Genomic DNA, 18,050 nt, shown 5'->3' with positions numbered 1-18,050 from the left:
AAGCACACATGTTTATTAAGGAACATGGTGTAGGAGGGATGATACCTTCTCGTTCCAGTCGTTCAAACCTTGTGTGTGAGTCAAAGGTTCCACGATTGCTTTCGACCAGGCCATGCATGGATCTCCAAGGTGCTTATATAAAATTTAATATGGGCTTAAAAATTGAGGCAGACTGAGTCTGTTCCCACAATTTAAAAGAAAAGGGGTGGGTCAGATTTGATTTCATTTTTAGCTGTGGTTTTCAAGTGGAAGTTCTGAAGCATTTATTTATTTTTCCAAATTTATAGTGTGCCCCTTCAGTCCAATGTTCACTGGCTGCTGTTCAATGAAAACATCCAAGTTTCTATGGCGAAATGGGCTGAGGCAGGGAAATGAAAATTGAAAATGTCGGCTGACAATGGGGAGAATTTCAATAAAAATTTAGTTTGAAGTTTCCTTTGCTTAAACTCTATTCAGCTTCATGTCGTTTTTGTTTGCATGAGGTCACAGAAGTGCTGAGGTGTTTCACAAAAAACCTTACCAGGCAGGCTAGCATACTCAGATACAGATGGATCCAGTCCAACCCCCATGGACAGAGGAGCGTGGTCGGCTACAGTCCATAGGGTCACAAAGGGTCAGATGCGACTGAAGCGACTTAGCATAGTCCAACCCCCCAGTGTTTTTAGAAAGGCCTACTATGTGTCCAGAGCTGGTCCCAGGGGTTGGGGGTCTCCATGTTCTCCACTTCAATTTTGGAAATCTGGGTCCTTTCAACTTCAACTGTGCATTTAGCCAAAATGATATTCTTGTTTCTTTTGACAAATCTCATCATCCCAACCAAAGTGAAATTTGTTGAACAACAGAAAGTGGTTTGTTTGCAAGTAAATTCATAAATTTCAAAATCCGTTGGACTAGGCCACTCTAAAGCCAAATGGATTTTCTTGGATGTTGCTTGTCTTCCTGAACTGTCTCACTTCTCAGTTAAATGAGGAAAGTTTTAAGGAGGCTGGCCAGAGCTGATCAATTACTCAATCAGTCAACAAGAATTTAATGAGTCCCTGCTCGGCACTGAGCCATGGTAATATTTATGTAGCATTTTGTGGTTCCCAGCACTCTTTTGCATAGGTTGTCTTACTTGCTTTTTAGAGGCAGATATTAGTGAGGCTCAGAGTGGTTCAGTGACTTCCTTGAAGTCACACAGGTCATGGCCTCTAAACTAGCTCTCCCAGAACTTGGTATACACTTGGACTAAGGACCAAGTCAGTAGTACATCAAGAAGTATTCACAATCTTGGATGAGCCTTGGGGATGTGAGCTGAATAAAACCTGAAGACTGTGTGTGCTCATCTCAGTATCACATCCAAGCCTTTTAGAAGGAATTGAAAGTAATTCTGGTTTTCTTCTTAGACATCTTTCAAGAAGTAATGTAAGTGACGGGAACGCAGTTTGTTAAGATTTTTGTGCCATGATTTTGTTCTTAATTCTTCTCCCATCCTCAGCTGCCGTGAAGGCTGTATCCCACTCTTCATTCTCCATCCTTAAGTTCTCACCCTCTCACTCTTTCTCCTTCTCTCTCCCCGTCTGTCTCCTGTAAACCTTCAGTTCAGTTCAGTTCAGTCACTCAGTCATGTCCGACTCTTTGCCACCCCATGAATCGCAGCATGCCAGGCCTCCCTGTCCATCACCAACTCCCGGAGTTTACCCAAACTCATGTCCATCGAGTCAGTGATGCCATCCAACCATCTCATCCTCTGTCGTCCCCTTCTCCTCCTGTCCCCAATCCCTCCCAGCATCAGGGTCTTTTCCAATGAGTCAACTCTTCGCATGAGGTGGCCAAAGTATTGGAGTTTCAGCTTCAGCATCAGTCCTTCAAATGAACACCCAGGACCGATCTCCTTTAGGATGGACTGGTTGGATCTCCTTGTAGTCCAAGGGACTCTCAAGGGTCTTCTCCAACACCACAGTTCAAAAGCATCAATTCTTTGGTGCTCAGCTTTCTTCACAGTCCAACTCTCACATTCATACATGACCACTGGAAAAACCATAGCCTTTATTAGACGGACCTTTGTTGGCAAAGTAATGTCTCTGCTTTTTAATATGCTATCTAGGTTGGTCATAACTTTCCTTCTAAGGAGTAAGCGTCTTTTAATTTCATGGCTGCAGTCACCATCTGCAGTGATTTTGGAGCCCCCAAAAATAAAGTCTGACACTGTTTCCACTGTTTCTCCATCTATTTTCTATGAAGTGATGGGACCAGATGCCATGATCTTCATTTTCTGAATGTTGAGCTTTAAGCCAACTTTTTCACTCTCCTCTTTCACTTTCATCAAGAGGCCTTATAGTTCCTCTTCATTTTCTGCCATAAGGGTGGTGTCATCTGCATATCTGAGGTTATTGATATTTCTCCCAGCATTCTTGATTCCAGCTTGTGTTTCTTCCAGCCCAGTGTTTCTCATGATGTACTCTGCATAGAAGTTAAATAAGCAGGGTGACAATATACAGCCTTGACGTACTCCTTTTCCTATTTGGAACCAGTCTGTTGTTCCATGTCCAGTTCTAACTGTTGCTTCCTGACCTGCATATAGGTTTCTCAAGAGGGAGGTCAGGTGGTCTGGTATTCCCATCTCTTTCAGAATTTTCCACAGTTTATTGTGATCCACACAGTCAAAGGCTTTGGCATAATCAATAAAGCAGAAATAGATGTTTTTCTGGAACTCTCTTGCTTTTTCCATAATCCAACAGATGTTGGCAATTTGATCTCTGGTTCCTCTGCCTTTTCTAAAACCAGCTTGAACATCTGGAAGTTCATGGTTCATGTATTGCTGAAGCCTGGCTTGGAGAATTTTGAGCATTACTTTACTAGCGTGTGAGATGAGTGCAATTGTGCGGTAGTTTGAGCATTCTTTGGCATTGCCTTTCTTTGGGATTGGAATGAAAACTGACCTTTTCCAGTCCTGTGGCCACAGCTCAGGTTTCCAAATTTGCTGGCATATTGAGTGCAGCACTTTCACAGCATGATCTTTCAGGATTTAAACCTTAGCTCTTTCTAATACAATTCCTTACCACTCCTCTTACCACTAGTTATCTGCATCTGGGTAGATATGTTGCACTGAGTTGCAGGCCTTAGTGCAACTTAGTGATGGGGTGGGAAGTGGAGGTGGAGAAAGGAGTCATAAGGGCTCCCCCAGGACCAGTGCATCCTTCCTCACACATGTGTGCAGATATGCCAAAGAGGGAGCAACCCCGCGGACCGAAGGATCAAGATTTACAAAGGAGATGACTTTCGTGTGTGTCCCAAAACATGGGTAGAACTTAGGTTTCCAAAGCAGAAAAGGAAAAAGTACCCAATAGAAGGGGGCTTCCCTGGTGGCTCAGTGGTAAAGAATCTGCCTCTAATGCAGGAGACTCAGGTTCAATCCCTGCCTAGGGAAGATCCCCTGGAGAAGGAAATGGCAACCCACTCTAGTATTCTTGGCTGGAGAATCCTATGGACAGAGGAATGTGGTGGGCTACAGTCCATGCAGTCATATGCCTCTCTCTGCACAGTCCTTTCTGAACTCATAACAGTAATGTCAGTAACCAGCATATATGGAGTGTTGACATGGAGACATCTCACTAAGTGTCTCTGTAGGGTAGGGACCTCCCATGTAGAAGGTTCTTGTTGAAAAATAGGGAATATATCCTGGTCAGTTTGTAGCTTCGCCAAGTCTGACCCAGTTCCCGGTGGAAAAGGGAGGGGGAGGTCCTCGGGCTCATATCCACCCTCTGTCGCCATGGTGGAATGGGTCACCTCTCTGCAGATAAGAACAAATGAAAGGTGTGTGGGCTTCTTAGTCTTTCACAATCAACAAGGGTAAGACTCAAGCTCTTAAAGACCAGGTTTCTAAGAGATTCTTCTCTTCAGGAAGCATGTGGAAGTTCAGCTTGTTCCTTGTAGATTCCAAACAGCCCCAAGAAAGCCGAGTAAATGTTTCAGGAATTCATGCTAGCTATACCTTTTCCCCCTGAATGAATTTATCCTATAGGAAAACATTGACTTTCCCAAATTTGCAACCATTTCTTTCCCCTCCTCATTAGGGGAAACCCATTTCTGACCGTTTCTGAAAGTTTGCCCACAGTTGTGTGGAGGAAAGGGGACAAGCCTTGTATCTTTACACTATGGGCCTGCCTCCTTGTATGTCTGTTTTCACTGAATGGAGTAAGTACATTCTGGGCTTTTCCTCAGGCCATGCAGGCCAGGTTTTATTCCTGACAAGATTTTCTTATTAGTTATGTAACCCTTCTGGAGAAGGAGAGGATTTCTCAGAGAAGAAACACACACACACACACACACACACACACACACACAATACTTGACACACTTTAGTTATAAGCTGGACCACAATAATAATAAGATCATGTAAACTCTCTGTTTCAGAGTGAAGTTCCAACTGAGTACTTTTCGGTCTGGTGTGTAGAAATAAAGTGTTGTAAAGCAGCACAAATCACAGTGATGGTCCCTCTTCCCCTCTCACACCCCATCTTCTAGGCTCAGAAGGAAGGTTTCATGTGCACCAAGAACTGGACAGCTCACCCAGGAGTTATCCACCCAGGTGAAAAAGTGCCCACTATTTGGTACTGTCAGGGTTTTTTTATGTTTCTATTAATATGATGCAAGTTCTCTCTGGAGAGGAACCAGTAGGAGATAACATGGATAGATAGATATGGCTTTCTAGGTGGCACCGGTGGTAAAGAACCACCTGCCAGTGCAGGAGATTTCAGAGATTCAGGTTCCATTTCTGGTCAGGAAGGTCCCCTGGAGGAGGGCATGGCAACCCACTCCAGTGTTTTTGTCTGGAGACTCACTTGGACAGAGGAGCCTGGCCGGCTACAGTCCATGGGGTTGCAAAGAGTCAGATACAACTGAATCAACTGAGCACAACATATAAATATATATAATATAAACATATATAAATATATAGTGTATGAAATATACATATTTCTAAATAAATGTGTGTTACAATATATATATTACATATGTAATTAAATAAATTACATATGTAATGCCTTAAATAAATTTAAGTATACATCTATGTATTAATTTATTTTAAGGGATTGATTTATGCAGTTGCATTGGCAAGTCCAAAATCCATAGTGCAGTCTGGCAGCCCAGAAACTTAAGCTAGAGTTGCTGCTGTAATTTTGAGGCAGGATTTCTGGGAAATGTCAGTTTTTGCTCTCTAGATGCCTTCAACCAATTGGATAAGGCCCACCTACATTATGAGGATCATCTCCTTTACTGAAATCCACTGATGATAGATGTGAACTGCATTCACAAAATGCCCTCCTCATAATACCTAGATCTGTGTTTAATTGAATAATTGGGTCCTCTAGCCGAGTCAAGTTGGCATTCAAAACTGACCATCCCAGGAACTTCCCTGACAGTCCAGTTGCTAAGATTTCTTGCTCCCAATGCAGCAGGTCCAGGTTTGATACCTTGTCAGGAAACTAGATCATACATGACACAACCAAGACCCAGTGTAGCCAAATAAGTAAATGTTAAAAAACAAAAATCTAACCATCACAGTCCTGAAACTATCTTCTGTTTCCTGAATCTTGGGACTTCTAAATCCTCTTACTGGCCCCCAGAGGTCAGAGGGACTTCCTTCTTAAGCCCAAGAGATTATCTCACCTGTTGGAGATCTTCTTCTCATACCTTACACGTAGTTTAGTGAATTTCGATTGCTTCAAAGGTGATGCATAGAGCTTTTTAGTGGATGTCTCAAGTCTTGCTCTGAAATAATAAACTGTTGTCTGGTTTCAATGGTGATGAAATCTTGTAGGAAATAGCTTGGAAATGTGGAAAGGACTTGGGCCTCTGGGAACTGGCCTTCACTCCTTTACAAAGTAAAACACGTGGGAGGGATCCATGAGCCTCATGGAAACTGGGACCCATGCAGATTCTCTGACAAGATGAAAACCCTCAATAGGGTGCACTCTGAATCAGAGAGGGTGATGCCTGGAGAAAAAGATGGATCCACTGTGTCCAAGTGGAGGTATAAAGACTGAGGCTCATCTCATAGAGGAGTCCTCTCCACCTCTCCAGCCTGTTTCCTAAGGGACTTGATCACCATACAATCTAAGCAGTTGTGTATTATTTCTGAGAAAGACTTGGGAAAAGCATTAGAAAGACAGGAAAGCTATGGATGGGAGGGGAGAGTTATGGGCCAGACATGATGTTTCCTAAGCACCTTCCTTCATCTTCAGTGGGTGAGCCTTCGATTCAGTCCCAGAGAATTCACAGAAACCCTTCATTTCTCAACCAGGCCCCCACAGGGAGGGGACAAAGAGGTCTTCCTCTCACATCCTGGTGTGGCCTCTCAGTACCTGGGGACGGGGAGCCCTCACCTAGTGGTCCTGCCTCACAGCAGAGGGACTGACACCTCTTGATTCCTCTGAGCTGACTGCACATCTGAGTCCTTAGGATACCTACTGGGTTAGGGAGGGCTGAGGAACAGTTTGCTGGCATGTAAATAGGAAAGTAAGGGAACCATTATGATCCACAACACACAGACAGACACACACACACACACACACACACACACACACACACACACACTCACACTCAACAGAAGAGAGTAGAGCCTGCAAGAAACTGACTGATCCCTGCAGAAATCAGTTATACTTCAGAAACATTTTCAATCAGTGTCTGAACTACAGTCCAAAATATAGAGATAACCATGCTTGACTTTAAAATGCATTCCCTGGACTTTCTGGTGGTCCAGTGGTTAAGAATCTGCCTGCCAATGCGGGGGACGTGGGTTCCATCCCTGGTCTGGGAAGATTCCACATGCCACAGGGCAGCTAAGCCAGTGAGCTGCAACTACTGATCCCATACTCTAGAGCCTGGGAGCCGCAACTACTGAGCCCACATGCCCTAGAGCCAGTATTCCACAACAAGAGAAGCTACTGCAGTGAGAAGCCTGCACACCGCAGTAGAGTGTAGCCCCCTTCCTCAGTGCAACTAGAGAAAGCCGAGTACAGCAACGAAGACCCATCACAGCCAAAAAACAAAACAACAAAATGCAAAAAATAAAAATTGCACATCTTTTTAAAAATTTAAAAAATAAATAAAATGCATTCCTTAAGTCAGTTATAAGGGTTTTGGAAAAAAAAAATTTTCCTATCATGGAAATGAAAAGTTGAGTATTCTCTGCCTTTCCCCAGATGGCCCATGAAGGGGTTCGGGGCCCCAAAGCCCATTGTGACTCAGAGGCAGCTGCTCTGACCCAAGGCTCCCACAGACCTCTGAAGGAGACTGTCCAGAGGTTTGGCCGCCCCGTGATTAGGCCCTAAAGAGCGATTCTGTGTTTCTGGCAGTTCACACACACACCAAAAGGCAACTGATGAAGTGTAGTCACAAGGACTCGCCAGAGTGATGTCATGGCGGTCAGGGGTGGGGGTGGATTTGGGGATGAGAGACAAATGACAACATGCAGAGGGCCCTTCTACAAGGTCCCCCCATGCTCAGCCAACACTACATGTACACAGGACACTCTGTACCAGGGCCCCCAGTCTGAGGTGGGGCCCAGGGCCTGACCATTCCCCTGTTTCCATCATCACTAATCACAGTACTCACCTTCCCTGGGTTCTTTTTGTCTGCTTTCCTGCAAAGTCTATTCTTTTCCAGTTAAAAAAGCCTGGGAGAGCTTCTGAAATTCACAAGGTGGTTTAGGGATAAGATTTATCATAACTTTTCAAAATTGAGAGCATTACCAGGAAAAGAGATGTATCAGAATTTCAAAAAAAAAAAAAAAAAAGGAAATATTCTCAGGGCTTGAGGTGAAAATACTAGCAACTCTCTACGTGGTAGGGCCCCGTTTGGTCCAGTAATCACAACAGGAAGGTGCCTGGCATTACGAGGCTGCTGGAGGGTTATGAAAAAAGAGGCCTGGTTTTTGAAACCACTGTTGAGATTGTCCCCCAAAGGCCAAAGCAGGTGTTTTCAAAGCACCCCAGAAACAGGTCTGGGGAAAGCCTCAGTCCCCCATTGAAGGGAAAGTCGCTTGTTTTCCATGCATCTGGTATTTTTCCGAGCTCCAGTGGGCACCGAGGTAGCTGCTATGGGTGCTTCAAATGTCACCTTGATTTTCTGATCTCCTGCATGTATGCTGAACGTGTGGGATTGCTGCATTTAGAATGTCTCTTGCCAAACTCTGTCTTGCAAGAGTCAGAATTCAGGCTCAGACGTCTGATGATCGAACCACACAACTTCGGAATTAGTCATGCTAATGAAAGCCATTTGGTCCTGTTTTCTCTGTGAACAAAGCTGTCTGCGTTGGTTCATTTAATCGAGCATCTATCTGGCAATTATTGATATTAAATTGATTTAGTGTTTCGAAAGATGTTTCAGACACCAGACATGGAACTCCCAGTTTATTTTACAGCTGAGTACAGAACATGAATTTCTTCCCGGAGTCATCGGCTCTGGGTTTAACCCCTAAAGTGTAAGCATTGATCCCTTCTTTACCTGGTGACTTACTTACTAGCCGTTGTGCTCTTCCTTCCATGTAATTTATTTTTGGGAAATCAATGGAACCCTTTGAGGGGAGGGTCACCTGCCTGAGATTGTTTTTCCTGAGCAGAAGGATAGTTTGCTCAGCGTGTCATGGTTCTTCACCAGAAGTCTGATGCTATGGTAGAGACGGGAAAAATATGTTACTTCACAGAAAAGTTTTAAGTTGTTTCCCAAAGCATCTGACTAATTCTCCAGCAGCTCTCAGACGTATTGCCCAATTTTACAGAAAAGCTATGTGAGGGAACACGTATGAAAGGTGAAAATATTGTTGGCGATACAGACAGTAATTGAACATGATCTCCTCCCACTTACGTTTTATCCTGTAGGTCACACTGCCTCCTACATTACCTGATTGGTATTAACATAAGCATGGGAGATTAATTTTATAGATCACAGGGAACGGAGATGACATTTATCTTCACTTTTCAGTGAATCATCTCACTGGGGAAGGGTGAACATTCAACCCAGGTTAAAAGAGTTAAGAACAAAGTTAGTCCATGAACAATGTTACCTCTTGGTTTTTTTTGTTGTTGTTGTTACTGTTTTTGTAAATTATGATATGAAAGTCTATCTGCCTAATTTTGTTTGCCAAAAAAAGGCAGTATTATAATCTTGGCCAGCCCAGAGATAGAATATATTACTAACAAAATCATAAAGATTAGGAGAATGTATTATTAACAACATAATAAAGATTAGGACAAACTGCGAAAGACTGCAACTTAAACTGCACTGAGCTTTTCCTTCTGTATTATATCACACTTGAAGTAAAAATGCCCCCCTCACCTCCAACTCAAGACCTTGGATAACGAAGTAGAGAGACAGGAATACATTTTGATCAGCTTAGAACTTGTATTATTTAATAAAAAAAAACAAAACTGCAGGCATATTACCAGGAATGGTGAAATCTCTCTTTTCTTTTTTCTTAAAAAATAAAGAAATTTAGATACAGACTAGATGCCTAGCCCTTCGCTCAGTGTGGTTTTTTGTAATCACCTTGGCAAGCTGAGGGCTGGTGAAAGAAATGGGCCTGCTTTTTTGGGCTCTGCTGTATTTCAAGGCACGATTCTTTCAGGAGGAATAGAGGAATTTTGTAGCTTCATTTCAGGTCAAATGAACAGCCAATACTTTCTGACTCACGCATGAGATAAGACGACTTCCCTGGGATGGTGTTGGGCCAGAGGCTTGTCTGGGCCATTTCTAGGGGTGGCTATCCTGCCCATGGGTTTGTGAGGGAGAAGCTGGCATCGGATCACTGATGTCCAAGTCAGCAGAGAACCCTAGGCTGAGAGAGTCGCCTTTCTCCCAGCCCGGCCGCACGACCTTCCGTGCGTCTTCCCCAGGGAGCTTTGGCCATCGTTTTCCCATGCTCCTAGACCCAGTCCTGCTTCTCGCTGAGAATGCTGAACAGGCTTTGTGGCCTGAGTGAAGGGCTGAGATGTTTTACTTCCAGGTCAGCTGTTTGTCTCCCTAGGGAAAGTCATTTTTTTTTGTTATTGTTAATGGCTGTGTTCAGTTATCCATCGGGTGAGGAAAGATTATGAACCCAACTCCAAACTCCAGGGCAGGGGAAGCCTCCTTTGCGGAAAACCCAGTCTCAGGCTTTTGTAGATTATTTGATATTGAGCATGTAGGTTATCCAGGCTTCCCAGGTGGTGCTAGTGGTAAAGAACCCATTTGCCAATGTGGGAGACAAAAGAGGTATGGGTTCAATTCCTGGGTTGGGAAGATACCCAGGAGGAGGACACAGCAGCCCATTCTGGTATTCTTGCCTGGAGACTCCCATGGACAGAGGCACCTGGTGGGCTACAGTCCATGGGGTTGTAAAGAGTTGAACGTGACTGAAGTAACTTAGCACGCATGCACGCATGTAGGTTATCCAGGACTTCCTTTCTTCTTCACAATGATAAAATTGTAGTAGTTTAATTCTCTGCCTCATCCTAAAAAGAACTTGCATTGGTTCTTTTGACTTATCAGGACTTCTTTCAAAGGCATTTTGGAGGGTGAGGAAGCCAGTGGCACTGAGAGTCACCCTGAGTGAGGCCCTGAGGTTTGGGGACTAGATGAAACATATATTTTTCTACCCTGTCTCATGTGTGTGTGTGATGATGCAATAATGCTGTCTGTTCTGGTAGGGGAAGTGAGTAGATGAAACCATTTGAAAGTGTAAGATCTTTGTAGATATCAAATACCCCCACCATCAATTTCTCCAGAACAGTTTTATTTATTTGAGTCACCCTGATTATATGGTCTCAAGTGAATACGCCATGTACTGCAGCAGGCTTTGACAACAGATCTCATTTAATGAAGGGTAGAAATAAGCACTGAAAATCAGCTTCAATCTTTAGAAAAGGTCTGGATTTGTACAACATAGTGTAACATAAAACCAGGTTAGAAAAAGATAAAATCTCATCAGTTGGGACATTATTTGGAAAGCTGGAGTTTGGTGGGACTCAGTCAAGGACTTTTGAACCCTGAAAATGAACTCAGGGTCTTATTTTAAGCAAACTGGGGCTGAATGATGGGCAACACGTGAATCTGCCCACTTTGCATCTAACCTCCCTGTGAACCTGGAGTGAGAAATCCCAGTAGGTCAAATGGACTGAAGGGCTATTTGCCTAGCCCCCATTTGTGAAATAAGGTGGCTTAGTTTTGGTAATCCAGTGTATTGATCCTACGGTATAGGGGAGAAAGGTTGGAAATGTGGGATGATCCAGGAAAAGTATCCAGGGACTACTGCGTCCTGTGGAGAGGTTGGGGTCTAGATGGGTTCTGGTTTCATCATTAGACTTTTCACCAGAGCCTTAGTTTTTAAAAATTACTTTTTATTAGAGTATAGTTGCTTTACAGTGTTGTGTTAGTCTGTACTATAAAGCAAAATGAATTAGCCATGCGTATACATATATCTCGGAGAAGGCAATGGCAAGCCACTCCAGTACTCTTGCCTAGAAAATCCCATGGATGGAGGGGCCCAGTGGGCTACAGTCCATGGGGTTGCTATGAGTTGGTCGCGACTGAGTGACTTCACTTTCACTTTTCACTTTCACACAATGGAGAAGGAAATGGCAACCCACTCCAGTGTTCTTGCATGGAGAATCCCAGAGACGGCAGAGCCTGATGGGCTGTTGTCTATGGGGTCGCACAGAGTCGGACACGACTGAAGTGATTTAGCGGCAGTAGCATACATATATCTCCTCCTTTTTGGATTTCCTTCCCATTGGGTCATTTGCAGATGGACCTAGAGGTAGTCATACAAAGTAAAGTAAGAAAGAGAGAAACAAATATCGTATATTAATGCATGTATGTGCAATCTAGAAAAATGGATAGACAATCTTATTTGCAAAGCAGAAATAGAGACACAGAACAAATGTGTGGATACCAAGGAGGGTAGAGAGGGTAGGAGGTCTTGGGAGATTGGGATTGACATATATACACTACTGATACTGTGTATAAAATGGATAATTAATGACATATGGGCTTCCATGGTGGCTCAGTGGTAGAGAATTCACCTCTAATGCAGGGGACATGGTTCGATCCCTGGGTCTGGAAGATCCCCTGGAGGAGGAAATGGCAACCCACTCCAGTATTTTTGCCCGGGGAATCCTATGGACAGAAGAGTCTGGGGGGCTACAGTCCATGGGGTCTCAAAAGAGCTGGACACAACTTAGTGGCTAAACAACAACAATGAGGACGCACTGTAGAAAGAAAGCCTTAGTTTTTTTTTTTTAAAGAGCAAGTAAAAGAAGAGATTCTTGTTCTTTACTCACAGGCAACATGAAAACTGACTAGTGAAGAACCACTCACTGACTAGTGACTGGTCTTTCTGAGATGATCAGAGTTAATAGAAAATGCGATGGTATTCCAAACAATGAAGGCAAGGGGAACACATAGAACTCTCCAATAACATTTAAAAGCAAGGTTTCATTTTTGGTGCTAAGATTTAGAAATCTCCAAAAAGTTAGTGATATCCCACAAAGTGCATAGAGCACTTAGAATCAATAAAGCTTCAATGAAAAAAAAATGAAAATAATATCTGATACCTGGAACCTTGTGTAGATTACATAGGGGTCAGGTTGAGATTAGATTAATATAATCATAGTCTGTTTAACTGAAAACACTCTGGAATATTATTAGCTTTATCTGAATGCCTTTTGTATCAAATTCTTGACCTGATTTTTGTCCCAGTTTCTCTTTTCTATCAACTAGGTTTAGTTCTTTCTTTAAGAAAAAGAAAAGTTTAAAAAGATTCTAATGAAAGCCGGCTGACTCCACTATGAGTAATATAAGAAAATCTGTTTTGCTAAGAGAGTGACAGAATATTGAAATACCTGGTTTTATATTTTTATGTGGGTTTGGCAAATGCAGTCTGAAAGTGGCTAATATGATACCTGACCTGGTGTTAATAGCCAATGATAATTCCATATGTACCACCTGCTACCTGTCAGGTTACACATTCTTTCTTTTTCCCTCTTTTGGCATGAAGGTTACATTAACTGTGAATACGGGTCTTCAAGGCTGGAGTGGAGGTGAGCCGTCATACTTTTCAGATGAAATCAAACTTTGAAATAATTATCATCTTGGTTTCTTTTCTGAGTCACCCCTTCTTCCCAACACCCCCACCCCCCATCGACTTCGATAATGCACTTAAAAGTTACAACCTACCATCTCAAATTTGGAAATCATTAAGAGCGAGAAGAGAAAGGGAAGGAGAGAGAATGAATCACAGGCATAAACTAGAATGATGTTCGTGGAGGAAAATCCTCCTGCCAAAAAGTAAAATTAGAGAAATTTCCTAGAATGTATCTATGAGGGGAAAAGTCACCCACCAGAGACGTGGATTTGTTCACTAATTGCTTTACACCTTCGTGGTTAAATGCCCCTAAGTCATTTCTCTTTTCTCCCATGAAAGAATTTTAGAAAAGCTAACTCTACATGGATCAAAATTGCTTCTCTTTTGCTCTCTCCCACTGATACCTATTTAGAAATGGGCAGGACAAAGCTGAAGAAAATATCCTCCAAACAGCAAAGCCAAGCTACTTGCTTGTCCATACAGGAGTCTGGTCTGGGCAACCTGTCTGACTCTTTCCATCTCTAAGATCTGCCCCCAGAAAGTTGGTACAATATTTGGTCCAACATGTTACGGAAGGAAGTAGGGAGAGACCCCCCCCTGCCCCCGCCCTTTCACCCTGAGTTTAACCATTAAACACTTTTTTGCTTTAGAAAAATAGACCCACACACGTTCCTGACTACTGAGCAACCAGATTTCCTCTTATAACCACTCAAAATGGTGTATGGGGAGTCTGAAAGACAAGCACAAGACATTAAAAATGATTTTTCTTGAAAGGTGAAGACATTATTAAAGATTTCCACTACCATGCCTTTATTTTTTTGAAAGGAAATAATTTTAGCCTCTTATTAATATTATTATTCCAGCTGTTGTTATGTTCCTTCTGAGTAATTCAGAAAAAGCACAGAAAGCTCCCTTTCTTTTGGGCTTTTAAATATCTTCCTGGACCATTTAATCTCTTCAGATGGGAACCAACAGCAAAGGCTATGGTTTGGCTCAGAGAAACTGTCCAAATGTCTTATGTGTCCTCATGATTCAAGCAATAATGTTGCTTTGCTCAGAAAAATTGCAGCAGCTTTTTCCAGGTGCTTTCAAAATATTTTTCTCACTTTGGTTAGCCATCACATTAGCCCCTGAAGGTAGCTGTTCTGGGTTCCCCTTCCAGATGAGGGGATAAGAACTTAATTGTCTAATAAATGCCACTCAGGACAGAAGCAGAAACCCCTCAATTCCGACACCTGGTATCTGCTCCTGGCTGTGGCCACAGGCTGCTGGGAGATTAGTGCACTGTTTGACTCTCTTCTCAAAGTCCCAAGCTAGCTTATGTCTTTGTTGTTGTTTAGTGGCTCAGTCGTGTCTGAATCTTTTGCAAGCCCATGGACTGTAGCCCTCGGGGCTCCTCTGTCCATGGTATTTCCCAGGCAAGAATACTGGAATGGGTTGCCATTTCCTATGCCAGGGGAACTTCCTGACCCAGGGATCGAACTGGCATGTCCTAGATTGGTAGGCAGATGCTTTACCACTAGCCACAAGGGAAGCTTTGTCCAAAAAAAAAAAGTGTTGGCTGGCTAGTAAGGGAGAAGATATATTTGGTTTGGTAATAAACCTGGGAAAACTGTTTCCCACTTTTCAGAAGTTTGTATTGTGTATGCTGCTGCTGCTAAGTCACTTCAGTTGTGTCCGATTCTGTGTGACCCCATAGACGGCAGCCCACCAGGCTCCCCCGTCCCTGGGATTCTCCAGGCAAGAACACTGGAGTGGGTTGCCATTTTCTTCTCCAATTCATAAAAGTGAAAAGTGAAAGTGAAGTCGCTCAGTCATGTCCGACTCATAGTGACCCCATGGACTATAGCCTACCAAGCTCCTCCATCCATGGGATTTTCCAGGCAAGAGTACTGGAGTGGGTTGCCATTGCCTTCTCTGGTATTGTGTATAGAGTCACTATGAAAAATGAAATTGCAATGATAGAAAGCCAAGCTCATTTCATTCCATCCTTTTGGCCTAACAATCTTTTTCTTCCTTTTTTTTTTTTTTTTTTTGGTGTGGACCATTTTAAAGTCTTTATTGAATGTTTTTACAATATTGTTCCTGTGTTATGTTTTGATTTTTGGGCCACAAGGCATGTGGGATCTTAGCTCCCCAATCAGGATCAAACTAGCACTCTCTGCATTGGAAAGTGAAGTCTTAACCACTGGACCACAGGGAAGTCCCTGGCTTAAAAATCTTTTGGCTGGTTGATATTAGTGATTTCACTGAGTGGAAGGACCAAGGAGCTCTCTATTTTCTCTGAAATTACATTTCCTCCCTCTTTGAAGGTTTAATATCTTCCCTGCCAGAAAACATGTTTCCCACTTTGTCTTTTTAGAATCTCAATTTGCATGGCTATTGGTAGAGAATCCGCCTGGAAACACAGGAGATGCAACAGACTCAAGTTCAATCCCTGGGTCGGGAAGATCTCTTAAGGAGGAATAGTAACCCACTCCAGTATCTTGCCTGGAGAATCCCATGGGCAGAGGAGCCTGGTGGACTCCAGTCCATGGGGTCCCAAAGAGTTGGACATGACTGAGAACACACACACATCTATTAAGCTTACCTTGACCTTCTAGATTCCAATCTCGCTTCACATTTTCTACCCTGGTCATTGGCCCATACCTTGCGCTCTCCGGATCCTGGTTTATTTGGGGAGAATTAAGCTTCACAGTTGGTTATAATACTGTCTAGTTTCACATTGTCGAGCACACAGATGCATACGTTTCTTTGAGACTCTACTCTTCAGCATGAAAGAGGGGCCCTTCATTGTAATCATTACCGAATGGATACAGTACTAATGGAACTTAATTGTTTCCACTAGATGGATCTCGGGTGTTTTTGGCAGCCAAAATGAAAATGACTCCAAATACCATCAAAGGGGCTTATAAGCACCCAGCATGCACAGAGTGTTTTGATATACAGTGGAGTGTTAATATCATTATCTCTTCTAATACAACATACGGTTACTTTAATCCTCTCCCGCCTCTGTGATCTTGGAAGATCCGACGGATAGAAGGCAAAGAATAAAACACTATATACGAGGAGACAAAGGGAGAATTAGTCCCCATCCTCTGAATGCGACTTTTTTTGATTGTTTGAATGTTGGCTTCAAATATGTACCTTTATCAATACTGACTTCTGTATCCTCCACGCTAGTTTGAGTTTGTATGCGACATCAAACATACCTTTTCGCACATGTTCTTTCCAGATTTTTTTTAACACTTACTTAGCAGTTTATAGAAGGAAGTGAATGATCTCCTCAAGCTGCTTACAAATTAAAAAAAAATCTGTGCTTATTAATTATGCAGGATTAGTCTAATTATAATTCAGCAAATTAATTAGCGACAGAAGGTGTTCTGAAACATTGGAGTACATTTGCATGTTAAATGGAGAGGCTAGTCTGTAATATATGTAAATTTATGCATGGCTTCATAGTTTAATTTAAAAATTTGCAGCTGCATATGGTATGGGAGCAGGTGAAAAGTCAGTTTTAGTTTAATGATGCTAACAAACATTGGATGGTGTCCTGTCTTAGCAAGAGAATGCATTCATATCTGCTAATCTACAATTCTGTCATCAGAATATAACATTACATAGATGCTCAGACTCAAGGTCATTAGCGAATGGACCCATAGGTGCAATAGGTAGCAAACTGCAGAGAGAAGCAATGGTCAGAGAGACGCAAACTCTCTGAGCTTTTTGCTACATAATCAAACACTGTGTATGGAGTCAGTCGGTATTCTTTTTGGGAAAGTTTACACTCCATCCTGTGTAAAAAGGGGCATCTTTTTGGTATCTATTCTGTTGGGTGTAAATAGTGGTCCAACCTTGATTCCCTTTCCAAATATTCACATTTGCACTTCGTTTCAATTTCCTGGAGCCGTGGGAAAGTTATTACCGAGTTATGAATTAATGGTATGGTAGAGTTTTACACATTGGCCTCAACCATCTGGCAAAACAGTAAAACCAGCGGACCAGGCAGCAGCAAAGGGCTCTTGGTGTAATTGGTGTTCACTGCTCAGCCTAGCATAGACAAGCTTCATGGGGAGGGCAGAAAGGTGCGAGGGGGAGGGGAAGGCTGCAGACAGGGAGAATGCGCCGCTCAGGAAATAGGATGGTAAAGACCCACTAAGCTGATGGCTGGCTAATAACTTCATTTCTTTCACCCAAGTCATCCTGGCATTGGAATGGGAAATAGATTTGTATTCTAGTTCTGAAGTCTCACTGAAAGATATTTTCTGAAGTCAGTCCTTAGCATGTCCAGTGTTCCTCAGATTTCTTTTTTCTTTCTTGATGAGAAAAGAGAGGAAGGGACAGGGTGAAGAAGAGGATACAGGTTAAAAACAACAACAAAAAAGGAAAAGATGGAACCGTGAGCATTGCAAAGAGCCCTCCAAAGACAGTTTATGAGAACAATTGGAATTACAAACATGCTCTTAGTGTTGTGTTTCATTCCAATTCAAGCCCAGAGAGTTCAATTATTATTTTCATTAATGGTGTCAGATTTTCATCCGAGTGCAAAAACAAGCTCTTCTCCTTGGAGATTTTTCTCCCTACAAGCCTCCTGGTGCCAAGTAATGGAATTCAGGAGAGTGAAGACATGTCTGAATACAGAAGGAAAAAAAAATCCCTACATGTAACCTCAGGTCCTCAAGACACTATAGCATGTCGCTGGTCAGAAATAAGTGGCGAATCAAAGAAACCCCTGTTTTTTGCACCTTGGCAGCTGTTTACAGTCGATTGCTTGCCACTTGAGCTATGGGAGACATTCACTTCCAGAGAAATCATGAGATGACTTTGAAATTAAGCCTGTAGATATGGTGTCGGAATCACATAAGCAGGGGAGTGCTCCCTTCTGGTGCCTAAGTGAACACAGTGGATTCCGCTCAGGAGGCAGTGTGTTTGGTTTAACGAAGGGTCC

At 42.8% G+C, this 18,050-nt stretch overlaps 1 protein-coding gene across 1 annotated transcript in view; it reads left to right on the top strand.

Moving 5' to 3' along the window:
* Positions 1–18,050, top strand: part of EBF2 (EBF transcription factor 2) — a 222,376-nt gene that overhangs the window by 125,830 nt on the left and 78,496 nt on the right. The window lies entirely within an intron of this gene.

This window comes from Bos indicus x Bos taurus, chromosome 8 (assembly GCF_003369695.1).
Source record: "Bos indicus x Bos taurus breed Angus x Brahman F1 hybrid chromosome 8, Bos_hybrid_MaternalHap_v2.0, whole genome shotgun sequence".
NCBI classification, from domain to species: domain Eukaryota; kingdom Metazoa; phylum Chordata; class Mammalia; order Artiodactyla; family Bovidae; genus Bos; species Bos indicus x Bos taurus.
This window is presented reverse-complemented; position numbering and strand designations above follow the sequence as displayed.